At 37.5% G+C, this 6,000-nt stretch overlaps 1 protein-coding gene across 1 annotated transcript in view; it reads left to right on the top strand.

Moving 5' to 3' along the window:
• Window positions 1–932: 932 nt before the first annotated feature.
• Window positions 933–6,000, top strand: part of SPTLC3 (serine palmitoyltransferase long chain base subunit 3) — an 85,212-nt gene continuing 80,144 nt past the window's right edge. The window contains exons 1-2 of the mRNA XM_053939720.1: window positions 933–1,006; window positions 4,402–4,483. The gene's annotated coding sequence lies outside the window, so the exon portion shown is untranslated. The remainder of the gene's footprint in view (window positions 1,007–4,401; window positions 4,484–6,000) is intronic.

The raw sequence follows: 6,000 nt of genomic DNA, 5'->3' as shown, positions 1-6,000 counted from the left end.
GTAAAGTATCATGAGGCAACTGAATGAAAAATATAAAATTTTTATAAGGCAACACAGCTACCACCCCTTTACCATAACTGGCAACCACAGGTTTTGGCATTTTCTTTGTTTTTTTTTTATCTCTCTTACTTCCCTAAGAGATAGGACAAACAAAACTGAAATGGCGAATAACAAAACTGTAGGCAGTGACAAGAGGAAATAAATCTCCAGAGACCCCATGTATGGAGTCACATTTAACACAAAAATCTAATTCTGTGGCATGTCTTGAAATTATTTGTTCACTGGCAATGGGGAAGGCAAATAATCTACTAATCTAAATTTAGCAATGCTAATAAAAAGATTTTGAAGCATAACTACTACTTGCATGGGTAGGGCTATTGACCTCACTGGGTCTGATTCAATGAAGTGCTTCATTGAGTGAGTAAGAATTGCAAAACAGAGCCACTTGTTAGATTAAAAAATGGGGTATTTTGCAATGCTATTTTTTTTCCCCAACTGAGTAGCATTACAAGTTCTCATCTTGGCCTGCATAAATCTCATGCTTCTGGAAGCACTGAAAAATTACATTATAAGAACAATAAGCAATAGCTTTTAACTTTTGTGTGAAATCACTTCATAATTTCCTGTTCAGAGACTGATATTTCATCATTAAACATCGGTTAAAGCTATGTCTGTTTTGTTCAGTTTTATTAGTAATAATAATAATGAGATTTGTCTACCTGGTTAAGTATCAGTCGTCTTAATGTTCCAGATGTTTGTGATGGAGGATGACTTGTCTGAATCAATGTGGTGATGACACAGAGGAGGAGCAGATGGCACAGAGCTGCCCCTGCTCCATCCATCATGTCCAGTGCAAACAATGACAATACCACACTGGTTCTCGGCAGTTACAGAGCTCAGCAAACATATCAGCCTGACTGGCAGAGGTCTTGGGAAAGTAAACTGAAATCTGCCTTGCACAGCTCTAGAGGTTACATGGCTATGGATCACATTGCTGCTGAAAGAAGTCAGTAGAGAAATGTCCCACAAAAGAGATTTTGCCTCTACCTAGTGCTTGTAAAGTGTTTCTTTTTATTCTTTGGCTTGGCTGAGTAGTTCTATTGGCATCACTGGGTCTAGCTATCTAAGTTTTTTATTTAAGGAGTAAGAATTGCAGGTTCAACGTTATGAGACATTTCCAGATAGGAGTGTAGTAATGGCATCAGCCTTGTAATTGCAAGAAGATAGAGCAGAAGGCACACTGGGCTCTCTTGCACTTGATGCTGGATTTTTGCAGCAGGCTTTTAGTTGCTATATGGTTATTCTTTATGTCTTGGTGTTGATTTTTTAAAATTTATGTTGGTTTTGTCTGATAGTGACATTTTAGTCAGATTTATTTTATTTTTGTACCAGAAGATAAGGACAGAACTGTATCAATTGTGCAATTTAAGAAGCCTTAATCCTTGAAAGGAAATAAAAGTCGCAAACTGTCCTCAGATTAGGTACAGATTCCTAACTAGATTTGTGTATCATATATCAGTCAGATATTTGTATCAGACAGAAAATCCCAACAATTTCCTGGTGCCATGAGTACTCAAAGCCTGTTGACACCCAGATACAGTCAGAAAACTGGTTCTGGTAATATTGCCTAAGAAACCAGGCTGACGGCATCTTTAAATGCTTAAGGTTTTCAAGCATTGTCTTGTCATCTTACTGTGCCCCATGAAGAGCAAGATGGTGCAGAGCTGTCAAGAAGCAGCTGTGCTAGCCCCGGGGCTCTGCAGGGGCTGCATGGACCTGCCAGACACAGAGAAGCCCTGCATGTTGTACCATGCCCTGCCCTGTTGCAACACTGGTTGCATGCGTCCACCTGTGCCACGGCTCTGAGTTGCTCTAGATTATTCTCTGACCAATATCAAACCATTTTACGTATCCTTCAAGTTGTGCAAGGGCAGTTGGGGGATCTTTCAGTATTGGTGTGCAGTTTCATTTCCAAGTGTAGTGGCATATCCCTACGTGGCATTCCACATATGTATTGCTAGATAGGGTGTAAAGAAGCAAACACAGATGGGGGGTTCTTCCATGTAAGGATTTAGGGAAATTTAGTCTATAGCTGGTGCTGGTGAAATGTGGATGACTCAAAAGACACCCTGGGGGTGACTGACCAGCTGATGGCTGGTACTTGTTCTTGCTTTGTTGTTGTGGTGTTTCCCTGTTTGTTCATGAAGTCTTCTACATATCCAAAGCAGGAATTGCCTCCAACATCCATGTATCCACATACAGCAAATATAAGTCATCAATGGTACACGGAATTTATGAGATGAATTCCTATTGCAGGGAAATGATTGTGAGAACAAAAAAGGTTTTTTTACTGTGTACTCCATTACCATCATGCTCTGCTGCCAATTTAAACACTACTAGAATCTTGGATTTTAACAGAGGAATAAATTTGGGTTTCTAGTTTCTTCAGCCCTTGTTTGACATCAGTGTTTGTCCACTCAAAACAAACATAACACTACCTGGTGTCTTTGTTTAGACCCTTATTGTTTCATGTAGTATGCAAATGGGAATCTGTCATGAACAGAAATTATCAAGGTCTTGCCATTAGATTGCGAGACAATTTCACAACACTGCTGTAAGTAACTGTACTCTGGGATGAGTAGGAATCCTATGAAATCCTTCTGGTTTATGATATGACAGTTTTCTGGGATGAGCTCTTATGCTTTCTTGCAACATTTTTTTTTGTTATTATTATTGGTATGTAATGCAGTACTGCTGTTATAAATGGGAACATTGTGAATCCAGTATTGTTATTTTAAATGGGGACATTGTGACCACTATAATGACACTACATATCTGACTGGGCCAAAAGCCTAATAGAATGTTTTGTCCCTGTTTCTTGAGTGCATCAGCAGAGTTCAGCCTTTTAACCTGTCCTATGTAACAATGGAATTTTTACCAGAAAAGTGATTTTCTTCAAACACTGAGAGACTACTTAGAGTCCTATCCCTCTCTGTTCTCTCTGCCCTGTTGTTAAACCTTGGCTAATTAAACTGCATATATTTTACTTCACTTTTGCTCCATACTCCTCAGCAGTTGGTCTCAGAGCATTTAAAAAGGACTTAAACACTTTTCTCCTGGTATCAGTGTGAGTTAGCAAAAATGTGATAGTGTTAACAGGATGATGACAAAGCAAGGAATAAAACCTAGAACCTGGGGATTCATAACCTAGAACCTGGGAATTCCTTGATGGCTTTCCTACAGATTTATAGTAATTGTAGTCACATCTTGGAAACTTTACTAGCATTTTTGTAGAACATAGTATGTGGTCTGCTGGGATTCATAGAAATTCACCATCTTCTTGTCAAAGTATGAAGAGTGACCAGTACGCAAGCCACTAAAGAGAAGTGCACATACAATCTTAGTAGGATTGGTGTCCCCTGCAGTTAAATACACACAGTTCTTGTACAGTCAGCACAGCAGATGATTTCCTCCCACTTCTCAGAATGATAAAAATAGGGTATTGCTAGTGGTGGTTTTGGTGTTGCAAAGTAGACAATTACTGAGTCCTTTCTCCAGTGTCCAGGCAGCACAGATCCTCATACATTTGAGTAATAGATTTAGGTGCAGGTAGCAGGTAACATGATAGATACGTATATAGAAGCCTGAGTAATAGATGAGGTGGCTTTGAGTAAGATAGAGTTCTGAAGGGCACAATGATATTTGGTGGTTTCTTTTTTTTTCTGATTTGGAGTTTTTTGGCTTTTTTCTGCTTTTTTTTTTTTTTTTGGTTTGGGTTTTTGTGGGGTTTTTTGTTTGTTTGTTTCTGTTTGGGGGGAACTTGTGGAGGTTTCTTGGGGGGGTGTTGTTGGGGTTTTTTGTTTGTTTGTTTTTTTAGGTTGTTTTTTTTTCTCCAGGAGAAATACCACATTCTATTTACACAATTTTTGTGTATTTGGCCAGACTCATCCCTTCTATAAATCTTTTGCTCTGAATAGGATCAGGGCAGGAATTTTAGTCAGCTTCTAGTGGCATTTGTTTTGTGAACCCTGGCTTTTAGGTCATGGTTAACAGATATCCAAATGGGCAGCTCTTCTCTGAGTTTGTTTTTTAATTGCTCATTTAAACTCATATTTAAATGTGGTATTTTTTAAAATTCTATCTGTTTGCTATCTTAAATAATATAGACATTGAAAACTAAAATTACCATAGCACATTTAATTTTATTCATGTAAGGACACTGGTATTTCAGGGGTCTTGAAACAGATAGCAAGTATAGACCTAGAGCCTGGAACTAGCCACAGAATTTGCTTTATGTGAACTGTTGTTTTAACTGGAGATTCCACTTCCCTCATGAACTTAATTGGGGAGGAAAAAAAGACACATACAATATGTTCATTTTATTGCTTTGTGCCTTGAAAGGTGCTGAGCCTGTTGGGAAAAGCAGCTGACAGAGGTGCTAGCTGGGACATGGGAAGCTGCTAAGGGGAACAGCACTACTCTGGTAAGTGTCCTTGTCTTTATCACAACAGGGGGAAGATGATCAGTAACTGACTGAGCAGATGGCATGTTTTACAGGTGTTTGATTTGCTGTGACAATCAAGGACACAATTCCCAAGCTAAGAAAGCTCCTTGATGGGAGAGGGCTGCCAGGTGCAGAGAGAATGCCTTGCATTACCTTGTTCCATTTCTCAGCAGCCCATAGGGGATGGGTATGCAGGAGATATTACCGACCATTCTTCCTGCAGGCTTATCCTCATCTCAGTCTCCTTTTTTCTTGCAAATATGAACTCTTAGCCACTTAAGACCAACAATTTATTTTGCCACTATAATTGACATTATTAAATTCACAATTAATTTGTCAGTGAGGTATACTTACAGATGCCTTAATGAAACCTAAACAAAACTGATTCATACAGAAATGAGGTATTCTTGCCTAGGAAAAGCACCAAAAAGATAAAACTTTAAAAATCTGCTTTCTGATGGTGAATCTTGTAAAACTGTGAGGCAAGACATTTTGGTGTTTTACAGCTTCTGTTCATTTTAATGAGTTAATGGGTTATTTTCTTCCCCCAAAATACTACAGTCTTATTAATTTAAGTTTAGATCACTCTTAAGCAGGACCAAAAATTTTCTAGTACATTGATGATATCTCACTTTGCAAATTACTTCAAAGAAGAAAATATATTTTAGCAATTTAATATGTGTCTAAGATAAGTTTTCAAAACCAACACAGTGTGTTTCCCTGTGTATTTTCACAGTGGTTTATTTCACATTTCATCTCCTGCATTCCATGTACTCAAGTTCTAAGCTGCTCTTTCTGTATATAACTTACATTCATTGCCAGGGTGGCATAGCAATTTTTTCTAACTAAAGAACTTCAAGTATTTTTATTCTCCCAGCCTTTCCTCCTAACTGTTTTCCAAAATTGATATTATAATACAGCTTTCCTTTAATCTGTCTCCACACTAATTTGAATTATTTTGGGAGGAAGAGATTCTATTAAATGCTACCAGAGATGTTTCTACTTTTACTTTTTGTCACTAAAATCTGAAGCACAAAAATTTGATTCAGCAAAGACCATATATGCATTTTCACAATTAAAAACCTTTTTTCATAAAAGAAAGGATGTATGTTAGTCGTCCATAGTAGTTTCACATATAATTAAAGCCTGACTTGTTTTAAAACTAAATGAATCAGCTTTATAAAAATTAATTTCTCATTCATTGTTATAGCATGCCATTTATCCTACTACTGACCAAACTGAGTTTAAAGGGACAGTTCACTCTAGTAAACACTTGTGCACATGTCTGTAGTATCTAGCTCTAGATAAATTTTCATTTTATTACTAAAATGCTTTCCATTTCTTTGCAGGTATAATGTTGTGTCTGTCACGCTACACATATAAGTAGAGATTAAAAGAAATTTTTTTAAGTGTTTGTCTGCTTTACTCAGGGCAATACTACTTGTTTTCAGCTAATATACTCTTCGTAAAATGAACCATGTAATTTCACAGATTAC

The sequence above is a fragment of the Vidua chalybeata genome, chromosome 3 (genome assembly GCF_026979565.1).
Source record: "Vidua chalybeata isolate OUT-0048 chromosome 3, bVidCha1 merged haplotype, whole genome shotgun sequence".
In the NCBI taxonomy this organism is placed as follows: Eukaryota; Metazoa; Chordata; class Aves; order Passeriformes; family Viduidae; genus Vidua; species Vidua chalybeata.
The sequence above is the reverse complement of the archived record's forward strand: the minus strand, read 5'-3'. Positions and strand labels throughout refer to the sequence as shown.